General features: G+C 44.2%; 1 protein-coding gene, 1 long non-coding RNA gene and 1 pseudogene across 9 annotated transcripts in view; 2 read left to right on the top strand and 1 right to left on the bottom strand.

Annotated features, from left to right (window-relative positions):
• DLGAP1 (DLG associated protein 1) overlaps positions 1 to 18,387 on the bottom strand; it is a 587,128-nt gene that overhangs the window by 49,499 nt on the left and 519,242 nt on the right. The gene's annotated exons all lie outside the window — the stretch shown is intronic.
• LOC148092752 (uncharacterized) lies at positions 19 to 17,990 on the top strand (annotated as a pseudogene).
• LOC148092753 (uncharacterized) lies at positions 4,311 to 7,330 on the top strand. Its single transcript, XR_015714819.1, has 2 exons — positions 4,311 to 5,669; positions 6,196 to 7,330. It is a non-coding gene; the product is annotated as an uncharacterized LOC148092753 (long non-coding RNA).

Raw genomic sequence — 18,387 nt, 5'->3', positions numbered from 1 at the left:
GTACCAAAATCCAGAGAGGGAGGGATCAGAAAGTTAGTCATTAAAAAAGAAGGGGAAAAAAAAGCCCCAGGCACTTCATGCCTGGAAATGATGTAAGACGCAGCCACTCCTCTGTTAGAACTACAATCAAACAATGCTCAGGCAATCCACGGCAGCTGCTCTCCAAATGTCAGCGCCAGCCTGTCAACAGAGCTTGAAAGCCACCAAGCTGAAGGACTTTGTGCTGTACCTTTCTCGCCCACATTTTCCCCAAGCACTCTCAGGAACCTGGCAACAGGTAACGTGGCAACCTTTGCTTTATAAAATGGCAAGTGGCATAATTTCAGAGAACAAATGGATTTTTTTAAAGTCAGCTGTATCTCCTACACCACCCCCACCCCCAAACCCCTCCCTCCCAATCAAAAGGCTCAGAAAACAAAGTACTTTGTGACTGACTACTCTACTCTCTAGTGTCCCCTGGTGGCCGGGATTGGAACATCACCGATGGACCTTGAGCTCTGCTGCTCCGCTCCAAGGTAAGTCACGCTGCGGAAAGGCATGGACAGCTTTACTGGACTTGTCTTCCAAAAAAGCATAAAGAGTGGAAGTCAAGACTCAGAATGTCTTGCTTTTTAATTTATCGCCTTAACAACAATTTTACTCTAACTGCAGGGTAAGAGTTCTGGGTTGAGGTTGCAGATTTTTTTTTTTAAAGCAGCATCCAGCGTAACATGTTTTGTTAAAATGGAAAGTTGAAAAGCAGGAACTGCTGTAGCCATCTGGTTTGGTGGATGGCAGTGAGGATTCCTGCTGGGTGAGACATGCATTTTCCGCTTTTATCCGAATTTGTGTGTTGAATGAAGAGAACTTTCTCTCAGGCAGAAGCATTTGTAATTCACATTGCTGGCTTTCCCCCTTGCCTATCTGCCAGGATTACTTAGGATTTCCAGACTGTGGGCCCAGCCTCCCAGAGAGCACGCCTTACAGCCCCACCTTAGTTCTTTTATCTCTGTGTGGGGCAAACACCCACAAAAAATGCCAAGGGCAGTGTTTTTCTTTCGTCTTCCTCAGGTACTCCTTTGCTCTGTCTCTGATTTGGAGGCTTGACCACAGTTGTGAGCTGCTGGTAGTTCCGGCTGGTTGCGAGGACATCCGTTCTTTCTCCCTCTCTGGAAATGTTAACTGGAAACTAAGAAAGAGGCTCAGATCAAAGGAACTGTTCTCTTCAAAAAGTTCCATTAATTAACTAAATTAAAGGAAGTTAAATGATGTTTGGAGGAAAGTCATTTTAGAAGGCCCAGGTCCAGGGGCGGGCTGAGGTCTAAAACTTGTAATGTGGACTTTTAATGAAGCTTGGCAACAAGTTAAATAGTATTAGAAATTGAGGGTTACCATATGTAAAACCAGTTGTTGCCTGAAATCAATCATTTCAAAAGAACATCTTGAAAGTAGACATTTGGCTAGAATTTGCCTAGACCATTTAATACTAAAGATTAAAAACCCAGGGCTCTGAGTAAGAATCAATTGCCTAGCAGCTAAGGTGAGTCACAGCTTCTTAGAACTAGGCACACATGTTGAAGTCAGGATGTTGAAAACTTTGGGCTTACTAATTTACAAGGCAGGGCTATTGCTTCCAGTAGGAAATTTGATCAGGATTTCACGGCTCATTTTCCCGGCCTTTCCAACAGGTGCTATTGAGTCATCCATGTACACAAGTGACTGCCCTGGCAGTTTCATCGGTTGAGATTAAATTTCCATTTGTTCCATTACTTTATGAAGTGATTTCTACAATTGAATCAGATATATCACTTCCTCTAGGATTTAGGGATTTTTTTTCTATGTTTGTAACATGGTTTGTCTTTCAAAATTTGTCCCAGCAAGGTCTGCAGGCCTTCCTGGGTTGAATGGACTGTTTACAGGAGGGGAAGATCCAGGGCCCAGGTCAGGGTCACTGAATTATATAAGGTTTCCTGTTTGGGCAGCTGGTGTACCAACTTCTCAGGTTAGAGCAGACTGAGTTTTGTTGAAAGACAGCATGAGTAGGAGGCCTGGGGTAAGGATAGTGCCAGAGCAGAGGACATTTTTCCTTTAGGCTTCTCATCAGCAAGTATTCATTGCTTCTCAGGTGTCACTTCTCAGCAATACTTTCTCTTATGTGAATTTTTTCTTTCCTGACCAGATTGAGAGAAAGGAATTATTTAAGGATGCAAGAATCACAGGGTCAGGAATCGTTGTCTGTTTTATTCATGATGTGACCACGATACTTGGAGCTTGTGTGTCACCTGGTGGTCCTGTGTATGGTAAATACTTGTTACCTGAAGGAATGAACAGGGATGGAAAAAGACTTCTTGGCAAAAAGAAAAAGGGAGTAACAGGGAGGTCACCAGGGCTCAAGTAAAGTGAATATTCACCAAGGCTATTCTCAGTGATCTTGGATGTCGCAGGATAATCCCCCGTCACCAGTGCCCACTTCTGTTTTGCCATTAGCCAAATGCAATTGTGGCTGGTCAGCTTTTGACCTGGAGCTAGTATGTGAAAAACCAACCTAATATCAGGGGAAACCAGTTGTTCCTATGGGTTATCCACCTCATTTCCTCCATTCTCTCTGCTTGGCTTTACCTATAGGCACTGAGCAGATGGCTGTATGTGGGGTCCCTGATGCTAACTGCCCTTATCCCGTGAGGCTGCCTGTCTTCTCCTCAGTTCCTTTCACTTCTTATTATTCTCTGACTTATTAATTTGTGCTCTTTCTGCTTGCACAGGAAGAATATCTGAGAGCCAGGGAACTTTCTTTGCCTCCTGGTCTTGTTTCTTGAGAATTTATACTACCAGCAAAATAGGACCTGGAGCCTAAAGCCAGGAAAAATCTGGAATTGCTTGCACAACTGAACAGGATTCTACTGCCAAGTAGCTAGCTGTGTGTCTGGAAAATAAAATAGAACTCAAGCGTACCTGCCCCAAGGCTGTATGGGGTAGCTGGTTGGTTCTAGACGGGAGCAAGCTATCGGGCACATGTTGCCAACCTGTCTCCCTTGAGAAGGCAGGATAGATGTGCAGAGTGAGCGACCTGTGTACACACCAGGGTCGGTCATGTCTAACGAGAGTCCACTCAGGCTAAGTCCAAACTAAAACTCCAAGCTGGATTTATCAGTAACCTCTGCTCAGTGGCACGCTCTCTGGGCTTTGGAAAGAAGGCAGAACCAGCAGAGCAGCCCGATGTTGCTGCCCTATGGACAGAGGCCCGGGAGGGAGGGCTCAGCCAGGAGCAGAAGTTTTTGCAAACGGCAAACTCAAACCCCCAAACCTGGGAAAACAGGATGTGTGGGGAAGTAAAGAAGAAAGAAAATGCATCCACCATTCCTTCCTGTTGGTTTGCACATGATGAGGCATAATTACCTGGGTCTGGAGAGCAGGGCCTGTGGGAGGCCACAGGAGGCCCTGGTCTGTGTAGTTAGGCAGTTAATTATTCATCCTCCTCCTTTTCTCCTTCCTCCCCGAAACCCGCCTTTTCAAAGTCAAAACAGGAAAAACCATCTGGGTCAACCTGTGGAAGACCGTTTGCTCGGCCCAGAAAGGACACCAGCCCTTTACTGACTCAAATCCCAGAGCCGGCACTTGAAAATGACACCTCATTATCCACTGTGTCACTGACAGATGAGGACCTGTCCAGGTGCCCTGCGGGGCTGTCTGTCCGCACCATGAGTTCAGTCCTTGCACTGTTACAGTTTGAGTGTAAAGGGCCACGTGGAGACTGCGCTTAAAAGTCCACTTTACGGTTGGGTTTTTAGCATTTGCCAAAATTAAATGAAAATAACCCAGGAAACTGGTGTAGCCAGCACTAAAATTTGTATCCGTTCACTCTGCCTACCTCCCACCATCATCCTCAGTCACTGAATTTAATAAACCAGGCATATCCACAATCCCAATTCCCCAAGTGACAAGGAGGCTGGAGAGTTTGGGTTGTCCCTGTTCTCCGGGTGGAGTCTGGTTGGAACCTGGGTTCTTCCCACCTAAGCCTCTTAAGATCACCTTTGAACCTTGTGAGAACAATGTCTGCATCCCAAAGCCCTTATCCGAATATCCTTTGGAATTCAGAACTTTTTCTGGGATGTAGAAAGCTAATATACATGACACCCCAAGGGATCTGGGGGAGCACCCTTAATGGGGTACTCTAAGTTGTCTGTCTACAAGAAGCAGTAGAACATTCTCACTGCAGGTGGTTCCAGGGTCAGGTTTTAGGCAATGGCTTTCGGAACTGCAGGTGAAGGAGTAATGTCCACCCGGCCCTTCAGATGCCTTGGAGCAGTGACTGAAGGGCTGGGTGGACATTACTCCTTCACCTGCCAGGGCTTCCTTCAGAGGCAGCTCAGGTCCTAGATGGAGCTCTGTCCCAACCAAGCCCACATGGAGGGTGGCAGGTGGTGCTGGACTTGGCATTGTGGGTGGGCAAGTTTCTATATCTTTAAGGAAAAGAGGAATCTAAGATCAGGCCTCATAATCCTTCTGACATTGTCTCTTTCCTTGACCTCATTGGAGTTTTGGGTGTTTATTGGTTTATCACTATCAAAAATATCCATTATGGTTTTTGTTATAAGGATAGTCGGGGTACTAGTAGAGGACTTTAACTGACCTCTTCCCACAACATGGACTGATCTCTATACAAATTGGAAAATGGGGTAATCTGTTGTGTTCTTGTAAACACTTCACATTTGCAAGGTTGTGTGTGTGTGTTTCAACTCATCCTGTGTCATTTGCTCCCTCATTCTATCCCCTGTCCTCAAGCTGTAGTCTGGCTTCACAGCACAATCCATCAAACCAGCATTCTTCCCTTGGCCCACCATAATTTGTAGTGACAGGAGGGTGGCTCATGCTAGGTCCAGGCTGGGCGGGCGCAGCACTAATTTGATGTAGCCCAGGACACTCACCTAAAAGTTTATCTGCAATGGCACTCTTCATTCATTAAAGCGTTACCTAGTTACAGACAGTTTGAAAATCATTTTCAAAAGACACATTTTTGCACCACATTTCCAACCCAAAGGCCAACAGAGATAATCCATGTAACACAGCTTGAATTAAAGAATAAACTGATGGATTTACTAAGACACGGTAATGAACCTCAGCTATAAATAGGTTGAGCACTAGCAATTTTTATTATGCAAACAAGCACTGCACCCTCTCCTGGTGTGGATGACATTCTACTTTTCAAAAGGAACCAGAGAAAGTAAATGTGAGAATTTTGGATTTCTACTGTCAGAGGTGAAAGATTTTTAAGTATCGCCTCTTTGAAGAAGCAACTTTTGTACCTACTGCAAATCCACCAGGTCAGAATACGTTCAAGTCTGTGCTGCATGTTTGGGGTCGAGGCTGGAATTTGATGCTCGTGTTTGGGGATTGGGTCATGATTGCAACTTACACTGTTCATAATTATGATATGACTGTTTAAGTGCAGGAATGTGGAAAAACCAGAGGAATCAAAATTAACTGCCAGTGAAGGGTGGGGAGATGGATGACGAGGAGCGGAAGCGTTTTGATGGCCACTGCTCAAAGGTCCAGCCTGTTTGCAGTTGCTGATAACCTTGTCAGGCCTCCAGATACAGGCGAGTCTTGTCACCCTCCAGCACCTGGCTGAGAAGTAATAAAAACGGTTGCCTTATCTTCTAAGGATCGAATTAATCCAACCTCAGCCCACGGTAATTAGAGTAAACTGAAATTGCCTGCCATTTACCAAAAAGGGGGGGGGGGGAACGGGAGGGGGAGAAAGAAAGGAAAAAGGCTCAAAGCAGGAAATTGTGTCTGTCCCTCTCTCTGGATTTTTTTTTTTTTTTTAAAGCAAAACAGCCAGAAGTTTTTTAGGGAGTGAGAAAAAGAGCCTGGCCAGGCTGCCCTCTCCTGGGGGCAACAGGGTTGCTGACAGCTCAGCTCCACGTGACGGTCCAGAAAAGCTCATGCTGATGAAAATCCAAGAAAGCTTCTGAGGAGCTTTCCTTTCTAAATGTAAATGACTGACTCAGTGCTTTGCTAGGCGGGGAAGGAAGTCGCAAGCACACCGAGTGACTCATTCTGCTGTTAGTTCAGGCAGTGGGACAGCAAGTTTTAGCCAAAGCAGCAACAAATCTACTTTAAATACTAGCACAGTAAGGAAATTCCTCTCTTTCGGGCTGGACGCCATCCACACAAAAGAGCTCCTGTTGACATCTCATTTACAATCTCCCCCAGGACACAGACCAGACCATTTCAATAAATCCGGCTCAGGAACACCTATTGTTCAAAATCTTCAACTAGCTACGGGCTACCAGCACTCCCTATTGTTTTGTAAAATAAAAGATTTAGAGGGAGCAGGATTGGGACTGTGGAAGCTACGGACAGAGGAAGGAAGAAACCTCCCTGTGACCCAGCGCGGCCTGAGGGCTCGCGTGAAGAATAAAGTTAATGGATTTTTATAAGAAGTGTCGGTTACGTGGCTGAACTGGTGACTGGGAATCTAAATGTGATGCCAACACTGTTCAGAAGCGAGTTCCTGCCAACACGCTAGCTAAACGAAAAGCCAAACGCTATGCTTACGCTATTCTCGGCCTCACAAAAGCCCTGATAGCATCCAGAGCAGAGCCCAGGTGAGTCTGTGATCTGGGCTGTTTCTCCGGGATTTGCAGCCTGACTGTCCTTTCTCGGGAGAATTTCCAGGCTCAGCCTCCAGAGCCCATGCCTCTCCATTAATGGTTTTGCCCTTCCCATCGCCAGCATTTTGCTTCCTCTTTCAGGCAAGCTTGGACACTTTCTGGAGTTATGTAATGTAGTCTTTAGGTGGTTTTTCTTCAGATGTGCCACTAATTAAGGGATACATTTGTGTTTACCAAAAAATGGGCATTTCTCAAATGCTCAGTGTCTTTAAACTCCTAACAGACCTTCCAATTAACGTTCCCCATCTGGGCAAATGACCCCTTTATCTACCCAGAGTTCAAGCCCAAACTTTGGGCATTATCTCTAATTCCTGTGAGTCCTTCTCTCTTAAATCCCTCTGGAATCATTCCAGGCCCTCCTACCCACCTTTCTGCTTCCTTAGATCCTATTATCTCCTCTCAGGAGCATCACAGTAACTTCCCAGCTCAAGGTTTCTCAAACTGCTAGTTGTGACTTATTAATGGGTCATGAAATAACTGAGGTGGGTTATGCAGTTTCACTATTCAAAAAGTGAAATAGATTTAAAAGATGTCATTAGAAAATGCATCCAGCAAAGGAAAAAAGTATTGTTTTGTAAAACACGTTTCAGTTTTTGTGTGTGTGTCCAGATGTGTGTGCTTTCTGCATTTTGTTTGTCAAAGTATTTTGAGCAATAACTTTCCTAATTGGTCTCCCTGGGTCTGTCTTGTCCCTGCTTTCCACACTGTTGTATACACCGAAGGCAAGAGCTTGAGGTACTAAACAGACCCTGTCACTCTCCAGCTGACACAGGTCTACCCTCAGGGTAAAGTCTCAAATCCATGGCTTTGGAGATTCTGAATAGCTTGCTTCCTGGAAGCTCACCTTTCAGGTCGCAGAACTCTACTACTTACTGACCACTTTTACTTTTAGTTGTTAAAACCATCTAGTTCCCTGGCCTTTGCAAGTGGAATAAGTTCTTGTTCTTCCTCCTTCAGGTACCAGCTTAGGTGCCACCTCTTCTCCACAGACTTCTGGAGTGTCCTGAATGCCTCTACTAGACAGCATTAGAATATGGCACTTTCTATTTGACAGAACACTTACTACATTATAATTATCTTTTCAATTCCCTCCAAGTGAGCATTCAGTAAATATTTGTGGGTAATTATTGTGCAGGGATTGTTTCACATTTCATACAGTTCACACTTCCTTTCTACAGAAATATTTGAATAATTATTATAAAGTACCTTAGCTCTATTTCTCACCCCTTTTGTTTTCATTCTTAGACACTTCAGTGTTTCCTTTGCACTTGCCTTTTTCAAACACAGCATCATTAATTTTAAAATTCACCGAACTCTTAGAAATGAAAATAATAAAATTCAGAAAAAGCTGTTGGACTTCTGGCTGGTCACTCACTCTCTCTGAATCTCAGCTCCTTCATGTGTAAAAGGAGGGACAGAACTCAGTGATTTCTGAACTCTCTCCCAGCCTGACCCCCTTGAACTTTTCCTTTTTAAGGACCATAAAGGCTAACTGATTTTGCCCAAGGTTAAACAGCTTTTTAGTGGCAGGATATTATTAGCCTTTTAATAGATTTTTAACAACTAGCAGCAAACAAAAAACATAACTTTCCCCAGAAACTGACAGTGCCACAAAGTGTGTGGGAAAGAGAATCATAAAATTAAAAGAAAAGGGAACGTAAAAAAACAACAACCACCAACACCCATAATGGATACCTGCCTAGGCAGGTCTTAACACTTTTTTAAACAGTCTTGCTATTGTTTGTTGTTAAATGGAGAGATGTTCAGATTTCCTTTTTAAAATTGGAAGTGAAAAAATAAAGAATTTTGTACCTTCTGACCCTCTGTAGTAGGGAGACACAATGGACAGACAACCTTCCTGAAGGTGCCAACAGAAACATCCAAATACCTGTCGGTGCTGAGGCCCAGATGTCCTGACCTGTAACCACTCTCTAGGAGAGATTTGGCCTCAGTTCTTGTAATCCCTCTCCCATCCTTCCACTGCCAGAAGTCAAATTCCTGCTTTTGCCTGCTTTTCTTATTTACTTACGTTATAGAGTCTGGGTTTGGATAACCTGCTCTACAAAGTAGAAAGTCAACAGAAAGATACCCCCCCTTTTGGGCAAAAACCCTAAAACAGTGATATTTTATTTTTCCTAATGTAATATGTTGCACTCTATAACTTAAGCCAGTGTATGCATTTGCTTTATTTGTTGCTTATTTCCCTCTAAAAGGACCAGCAGCAGTTTGCCTTTGTTTGACACAAAATTTGACAGAAAATTATGGTGAGAAGAAATTGACTTTGAAGTGTATTCTTACAAAGAAAAAAGAAAATCACTTACTACTGTAACTCCATATAAAACTGTGCACATGAGAACCCAACTTTGACATCAAATAGTTATAGTCCAGTGATGGGCTTATAGATGATATTTATTTTAGTCTTTAGGCTTCTCTGATTTCTCCAATTAGAAAAATGAACATTCATTACCACTGTAATCATAAAAAAGTGCAAACATTAGAATAAAAATTAGACATACTATTATGTCTTCACTTCTATGACACTTGACTAAATTTATTTTTACCATATGTGTTGCTGTATATATATATTTTTATTTAACCATTTGTTTTTGAAAGAAAATTTATATGATTGCCACATTAAAAAAAGGATTAATGAAAAACTCTTAACATTGTTTGATATTTTACTCTTTAAATATTTAAGGAACACTGACCCATAAGACAAACACTGGCATGTAACTCCTTTACCAGCTGGCTGCAGCATATTTTATTTGCCTCTCCTGACATTTTCACACCTAACGACTCATCATTTCCAGAATGCCACCTTTTACAGGCCTTTATCCCTGTGGTACACATTGCTGTTTGCTTTCTGATAACCACCCTCCTTGCCAAGAGGAGGACCCTGATGCTGTTGACTTTTCCACTCGGCCATGACTTTTGGGGGAGGTGAGCACCTCCTTAGATTTGGAGGCTGAATCTTCATTGGCCTATAGGACAAAGGGATGAGAAGGGACATCTGGTGGGAATACTTCTGGGAAGGTTTACCTCCCTATTTACAGTGACACGAGTCATAAACACCCCTTTCTTCCTCTGGACATTGTCATCAGCAAGAGACACTCTGAACTGTGTGGCTGCCATCTGGGGACCATGGGGAGCATCTGACTGAGAAGACAAACCCACACTGATGTTCACAGGTGAAAAGACGGCAAGGAGCTGGGTTTGATACACTCATTGGCTGCCCTTCCTGTACATTTGCTAGTTTTTGAAAAAATAAATGCTTTTACCAGTTATGTCAATTTTATTTTTATTTATTTTTATGGTTTTTAAAAAATATATATATATATCTTTATTGATTTCAGAGAGAGGAAAGGAGAGGGAGGGAGAGAAAGAAACATCAATGATGAGAGAGTCATTGATCAAGCCCACAACCCGGGCATGTGCCCTGACCGGGGATCGAACTCTGATCGCTTAGATCCTAAGTCGACGCTCAGCTGCTGAGCCACACCTGGCCAGGCTCAATTTGATTTTTAAAAAAATATGGTTTTTTTTTTGTTGTTTTTTTTATTTGAGAGAGAGAGGAAAAAAAAAATGGATCCGTTGCAACCCAGGCATGTGCCCAGACTGGGAATTGAACTGGTGACCTTTGGGTATACAAGATGACATGCAACCAACTGAGCCACACTGGCCAGGGCACTTTGATTTTATTTCTAAAATTTTGTTTATTTGCTTATTTATTTGTTTCACTAGGCATTTACACGATGTCTTTATATATGCTAAGTGTCCTTCCTTGCTTGGGAAACTTCTGTTTATTCATCAAGGTTCACTTAATTTGGGTTCCATCAGCACCCCCTCCATATCTTTATTACAGAACTCATCACACTTTGCTTGTTCTGTTCCTATTCCAGTGCTCTCAGGCATCAGGTAGAATTTTGTTCACTACTCTATGTACTAGTTGGATTAAATGATCCTATAAGGCAAATTCTATCACACAAGACAGCGAATTTCAACACGTGTGCTGCAAGAATTTTTTAAAACATGCAATACCTGACTAATCAGGGACACTGACCTCTTTCCCTTAGATTGTCAAATAAAAAATGACTCGCGTGCCTAGGTTGCAGCCTCGGTCCCCGGCAACCAATCGATGTGTCTCTTTCACGACGATGTTTTTCTCTCTCTCTCTCTCCCTTCCACTCTCTGAAAAGCAATGGGAAGAATATCCAAGTGGAAAAAAATAAATAAGTAAGTAAATAAATAAATAATAAAAGTATGACAATAGCAGACACAACAACAGCTATCCTGTGCGAATGAATCAGAATTATACCAATTTTTGGGTCAGATTGGCAAAAATGTATTTTTTGGTGTGCCACAGAATTTTAGGAATTAGTTGATGTGCGCCATGAAATGAAAAAGGTTGAAAGTTGCTGATCCAAGAGAATGAAGGAGACCTGGGAAATCTGGGATTGAGCAGCTGGGGAAGAGCAGGGTGGCGGCAACTCTGATTGCCGATGGCAGGAAGGACGGGAGGTCCCCCCGCTTCACGGCGGCGCCCAGGGCCTCTGGACGCTCGGGAGGCGGCCGGTGCCGAAGCCCCTCGCCTGCTGCTGTGCGGCTGTTGTAGCAGGAGCAGCACCAGCGGCAGGACTGATAGTTGTTACTTTTTTGGAAGCCAGTTGAGTCATTTTTCCAAACCACAATTCTTCCTGGAGCAGCATAAATTGACTTGGCCTTTGGCTGATACTGAGTTGGGACTCTGGGAATACCACAAACTAGTTTACAAAATTTGCATAAAATTGCAAATTTAGGCTAAATGAGTGGGAAAAACTGCTGTAAAAATTAATAGGACCAAAGGGAATGGTCTCTAATCAAATTGCATACTCCCCTCCCAACCCCCCCAAAACACATTTATAATATTTGATGTAAAAATAACATGGGAACAAATAGCTTCATTAAAAGGGAATGATTCTTCCAACATAGTTTAGGATGACGCTGAGTAGATTTTAAAAGTGATTGGAATCAAACATAACTTGAAGAGGAGACAGAAAATTTTTTAAGTGATGCATAAATAGAACTGATAATTTGGATGGTTTGGAGAAAGTGGGTAGAAAAAGTTGGGACTGGAAGGTCTAATGTTACCACAGTAAGTGCCAGTTTTAGGAGGTCCCTGTTTTCTTGAACAGAAGCTTGCTTCTGAAGAGTTCAGAGATACCTAATCAATAAGCTCCAGTATGCTCCTTTTTAAATTTGGAGCAGGGGTAAAGCCGGGTCACAGGCAGATAATCTCTTGGACATGCTGGAAGACTGGCCTTGGAAATTCCACGGGAGGAGAGAAAAAAGACTCAGGGAGAGCCTGGCAGGTGGGAGGAGGCTGGAGCAGAGATAGCAAGTCTGGGCGATAGAAAAAGGGAGGCAAAGGGTAAGGGGAGGCCAAGAAAACATTTTCAGTGCTTTGTCTGAGGCAGAGGCAGCTCTGAGCACAGCTGTGAAGTAGGTAAAATTTCTCCGGTCTTTCTTGCCATGGGCAGTCAGAGATTTGCTGCCACACTCTCTTCTCTGCTTGCTCAATCCCAAATTTCCCAGACCTCTTCCATTCCCTTAGGTATTTGCTTTGAAAGGTAAAAATATAGCTAGTCTTACAAAGGAATGCACTGAGGAATGGGGGGTGAGGATTGCATTTTTAAAAGAATTCTTGCAAACATTCCTTTCCTCCAAAGTACTAAATATGTATTTTAAAAGGTGGTTTCTGTAAAGTCTGCCTTAATTCCAGGGAGTGTGTAAAAGTGGGAATTTCAGATACTGCTAATAGTCCTATAGTGGCAGCAAACACATTTCCATGGCTGTCAAATTATAATTAAGTCTGGAAAGGGAAGAACTGAATTTTTTTTTTTTTTTTAAATATGTCTATTGATTTCAGAGAGAGGGAGGGAGAGGGAGAGAGAGAGATAGAAACATCAATGATGAGAGAGTCATTGATCGGCTGCCTCCTGCACGCCCCTGACTGGGGACTGAGCCTGCAACCCGGGCATGTGCCCTGACCGGGAATCGAACCCTGATCTCCTGGATCCTAGATCGATGCTCAACCACTGAGCCATGGCTGGCTGGGCACGAACTGAATTTTATACTTTATCTGTTATAGGCCTAGAATTGTGCTTTTTATGTGTGATCTTCATTCCATTTTACAGATATGGAGCTGGAGGTCAAGTTTAGAGAGGCTGGTACCCTGCCTGTGGCAGATGGTGATTATCAAAGGTGACTTCAACAGTATCTTCCACCTGACATGTTCTTGTAGAACAAGGGTCAGCAAACTTTTCTATAAAGAGCAGGTGTGGTTCAGTGGTTGAGTGACCCATGAACCAGGAGGTCATGGTTTGATTCCTGGGTAGGGTACATTCCCAGGGTGGCAGGCTCAATCCCCAGTCGGGGGAGTGCAGGAGGTAGCCAATCAATGACCCTCTCTCATTGACATTTCTATCTCTCCCTCTCCTTTCCTCTCTCTCTCTCTGAAATCAATAAAAACATATTTAAAAAAGAGTCATAAATATTTTAGTCGTTGTGAACTATGACATCTGGGTCCCAAACACTTAGCTCTGCCACTGTGGCAAAGCCAAAGACATACATACATGAGCAAGCTGGCTGTCTTGAGAGGTGAGCCAGGTGTCACAGGAGGGCACAGATTGCCAAGCCTGCTCTAGAACGTCACCACTTCTTGTCAAGAGGTGGAGTCTAATTCCCCTCTCCTTGAACCCAGGGAACTGTGTGATTTGCCTGTCAGCCATGTGCAAAGACTGAGAAGCGCTGAGGCTGTAATAAGAGGGGGAAATGCTCAGCCAGCCTTCGCCTGACTGCAAGATCTGGAGGGACCCTGAGCCACAATTAACCAGGTGAAGCTCCTCCAAACTCTTGTCCCATAGAAATGGAGGAATAATAAGATGATTGCTGTTGTTTTAAGACATATACAGAACATTACTCCCAATCTAGTGAGTGGCAGATATGGAATTCAAACAGAGGTTGGCTTCACCTCAACCATTCTTTCTATTACATGATTGCTTCCAGCAGTGGTTTTCAAAAAAAAGTTGTGCTAAAATATATGTAACATAAAATTTACCATGTTAACTATTTTGTAATGTACAGTTCAATAAGTACACTCACTCTGTTGTGCAACCAATCTCCAGAAATCTTTTCATCTTGAAAAACTGAAACTGTGCCCTATTAAACAACAGCCCCCTCTGCCCCCAGCCCCAGGCATCACAATTCTACATTCTGTTTCTATGAATTTGAAGACTCTAGGTCCCTTGTGCATGTGGAATCATATTATTTTTCTTTTCCATGACTGGTTTAGTGGGAGTATACGTGTGTGTGTATTTGTATATTTATATATTTTAAGCCTGTGTTGGTTAGTGTGTCTGATCAGTGAGTAGCAAACATTCGTCAAGGAAAAATGTCAGAGCTTCCAGGTCCTGTAAGTCACAGATGCAACATGTCCCAGGAAGGACCTTGCAACAGTACTTACTCTAACAATGACAATTTACAGTGTCCTGCCTCTAAAGGGCTTTGAAGAGAAACCCATGAATCAAGAGTAAGATGAGGCTGTTTGATCTGTTTCTACTTGAGGGCTGTCTGACTTCTCAGGGCCATGCCTTGAGAATGAAACCATTTTCTCTAGCACAGCCCTTTCAAAGAGCATCAAACGCAAACACTCACTGTGTCCAGGGTGCACACTGACTTGGTGGAATTTCTGTGACTAGCTGTGAATTATGTATCAAGCCAGAAATCCTGCAGTGAATCAGCTAGAATGCTACTACTTGCTTACACAGACTAAAGACCAAGCCTTTGGGGGCTTCCTTGACTTTCTCTGCCTTCCTCTATGCCTAACCTAAGACCACAAGGCAGGTCTGGGCTGAGGTGCACACTTTTAAAGTCAATGTCTTAGCTTACTCTCCAACTTCACCCTAATTGCCTAGTCTACCTGTCACATCAAAGGGGAGTGGAACTGATCTTTTTGAATTATGGGCTGAATTGTGTCTCCCTCAAAATTCATATGTTGAAGTCCTAATGCTCAGTTCCTCAGAGAAACTATTTGGAGATAGGGTCTTTAAAGTGGTTATTAGGTCAAAATGAGGTCATTAGGCCTGAATCCAATACCACTGGGTCCTTATAACAAGAGGAAGGCGCCAAAGGCACATGCTCAAAGAGGGAGGACCACGTAAGGACATGGAGAAGACGGCCATGTGCAAGCCAGGTACAGAGGCCTTAGAAGAAACAACCTTCCCATACCTGACCTTGGACTTCCAGCCTCCAGAACTATGAGAAAATACATTTCCTTTTTTTAAGCCCCCAGTCTGTGGTACTTTTTGTTATGGCAGCCCTAACAAATAAATACTCATCAACAGGAAGTTCACAGCCTAGAGGTTGGGATTTGCCCCACTGTAATCACAAGGGTCCTTATAAGAGGGATGGCTGGAGTCAGAGGGTGGAAGCAGAGGTGACAGAGAGAGGTTTGAAGATATCACATTGCTGCTGGTTTGGAGATGGAGGGAGACGCCACAAGGCAAGGAATGCAGGCAGCTTCGAGCAGCTGGAAAAGCAAGGAATGAATTCTCCCTTAGAGCTTTCCCTAGAGTGCAGCCTTGCGGCCCCATTGTAGACTTCTGACCTCTAAAATGTAAGATGACTGGTGCTGTTTTAAGCCACTAAGTTTGTGGTAATTTGTTACAGCAACACTAGGAAACCAATACATGTGGGAAAAATGAAAGTCCTTGAGAACAGCTGCTATCATATTTAAATAGGCATTGATAAGTGCCCAGAAATAAAATAGCAGACAAAGCCAAAGCTTCTATCCCTTAAAGCAGTGGATCTCAAAGGTGGTCTCCCCACTGGCAGGGTCAGCAGCACCTGAATGTGGGTCAGAGTCTCAGCCCTGACCCCAGACCCACTGTCCCTGAACCTCTGGGGGTAGGGCCTGGCAAGCTGGGTTTTCACAGGCCCCTTAGGTGGTTCTGATGCATACAAAGGTTCACCTTAGAAATAAGTGACCTGGGCTGGTTGTTTATAAGGGAGGGGTACCTGTGGACATTCTGATGTCTGTGTGTTCCTATTGAATCTACAATTAAACTAGTTATTTCATGGTTTATGCTTGGCTAGGAATCTGAGTGATGGGCAAAGTTATCTCCCTAAATTGGGCTCTGCAGGGAAGATGTGGGAGTAGAGGGAGCCCAGAATTTAGTCTCCATGTGGGTGCCCTCCCTCTTCACACAGCCTGCACTTGTGGTAAAGGGACCAAGAACCAGGCTAGATAGCGATTCCAGAGCCCTGCCCTGTCACATACATTTGTCCCAGTCTGGGGTGGCAGAAAGGATGGTTATTTTTCCTCTTATGTTTTCTTAAGTCCTTACCTGCCAGAAGCCATCGTCTACTACAGAAAGATACTTTTGAAAATAAGAGTAGGGTTATCCGTTCCAGAAGTTTTGGGGGCACGTAGACATTGATTTCAGTCCTGGGTCTGCCTCCTATTAGGTGGGTGATCTTGGGTGTGTAATCTGAGTCCCAGCGCCCTTTCTGTACAACGGGCATGCTGAAAGCACTTCTGTGATAGAGCTGTTGAGAGGGTAAGTGAAATAATACATGTCAAGGTCCTTATACCAGCCCTGATATTTATCATCTGTTTCCAAGCTTCACATATATAAGGGATCCAATTCACAAGCTCAGCCCATTTTAAGTTCTGTTAATAACATTTCTCCTTGAGCTTCTTCAAGGCTCTGTGAACAGGGAGAGTCCCCTATAAAACGCGGGCATTTCTCATAGCTTCGCAGTGGAGGGAGCTTTTCCCCGCAGCCCCAGGAGGTGGCGGGGCCTCAGGGCGGATGTCGCATTTCCCGTCTCTGCCTGCAGTCCTGGGCCTGGCGGGTCAGATCTGGTATTTTTCCTCCCTCCTCTTGGGCAGCTTCCATGTGACCCAGACAGCTGCTGCCATGTCCCGGGGCCTCAGGAGCGGAAGGAAGGCGCATTTAGGACCTTTCCGGGTGAGTGACAGCATTCGCCATGCGATGAATAAAATACAGTGCTCAGGGGAAGCCAGGCTTTCCCCAGTCACCTCTGCTCCACCTGTCCCGTGACTCGTCAAATGAGCCTGAGCAATGTTCGTCTGTACAGTCTGATCCGTCAGCCTCCGGGAGACAGTAGGTGCTGGTGACTGGGGTGTGAGGGTGGGTTAGAGACGCCCTGTCACTGAGTGAGCCTGCGTGCAATCAGTCACTTTGCCTGGGCTGTGCCAGCGAGCACACTCAGGGCTGTGTGTGTCACTGGAGGTCCCTGTCCCCGGTGGCAGATGAGGTATTATTCCAGTTCCCCCACGGACACTGCAGGGTTTCTCCTCAGCTGCCACATGGCTGAGCGAAGGCCTTCCAGGAACCCGACGGGCTGCTCCAGCCTTGGGGTTTCAAAGGAAACTGCTTGGCAAGGCTGCCGGCTCTTTTCTGCTGTGTCATTTTCTCAGAGTTGTACTCCACTTTGTGGCATGCTCACTTACCACTGAATCCCACACACTTCTTGAAGATTTACCTCCCTAACAAGGGAGAGCCTATTTATTTTCCCTGCACAGAAACTTTACATTTTAAAGATTCAAGATGTTTCCAAAGGTTATAATAAAAACTGTTTACAGGAACAGGGGAAACTAACAGATGAAGAATACCCTGTCCCCTTTTAATTCAAACTTATTCTGTTTAACTAACAGGAGGGATTGGTTGTATTACATCTGATTTAGGCCATATGCACCTAAGGGTACTGGTTATGGACTCAATGGTGTTAGTGTCCTCACAAAATCCATATATTGAAGCCCCAACTCCCAATGTGAGCTGTTTGGAGGTGGGGCCTTTGAGAGGCTGGTAGGTTTAGATGAGCTCATGAGGGTGGGGTACCCATGATGGGATTAGTGCCCTTATTAGAGGAGACACCAGATCTCTCTGTTTCTGTCTCTCTGTCTCTCTCTTTCCCTGTGGAAAGGCCACATGAAGACATAGCCAGAACGCAGCCATCTGCAACCGAAGATAAAGACAAAAGCTCTTACCAGACATCTAACCTGCTGGCACTTTGGACTTCCCAGCCTCCAGAATTGTGGCTGGGAAAATAAATGTCTGTTGTTTAAGCCACCCAGTCTGTGGTATTTTGTTATATATAGCAGGACAGGCAGACTAGGCAATACCTCAGGAGCAAAATAAACTAAACTCCAAGAAATAGACCACGAAGACCGAAGAAGCTGTCACTGAGTGCTCCTCCTCCCTGTCCTAAAAGACAAAATAATGAATTTCCACAGATGTTCCCAGAAGCAAAGTCTGGCCACCACACATGGAAGATGCAAAAAGGAAGAACCAAGTCTATGAGCCCTTGAATCTGCCCAGTACCAGCCTCACAGAGCCTCACCCTCTACCTCAGTGGATTTCTTGAAAGCAATTTCTACCTCCTGCTTCCTGAAGGACAAAGCTTTTCATTCCCCTCACCCACAGCAATTCGGCGTGGAACCCAACAGCAATCCCATGAGGGCACAGAGCAGGTGTTACTATGATTGTGTCCTATGCATGCAGGGGCTGGGCCCTGGCTTATGAAACTTTCAAAAGGATAAAAGATATTTGAGTCTTGGAAAAGAATTACTGTCGCTAAACTGTGAGTAGAAAACTGCAAAATCAAAACTAATAAAAATTTAATTAAATGCTGTCATTAACTAACATTATGTCAGCATCACATAAAA

This window comes from Miniopterus natalensis, chromosome 7 (genome assembly GCF_054644295.1).
Source record: "Miniopterus natalensis isolate mMinNat1 chromosome 7, mMinNat1.hap1, whole genome shotgun sequence".
Classification (NCBI taxonomy): domain Eukaryota; kingdom Metazoa; phylum Chordata; class Mammalia; order Chiroptera; family Miniopteridae; genus Miniopterus; species Miniopterus natalensis.
This window is presented reverse-complemented; position numbering and strand designations above follow the sequence as displayed.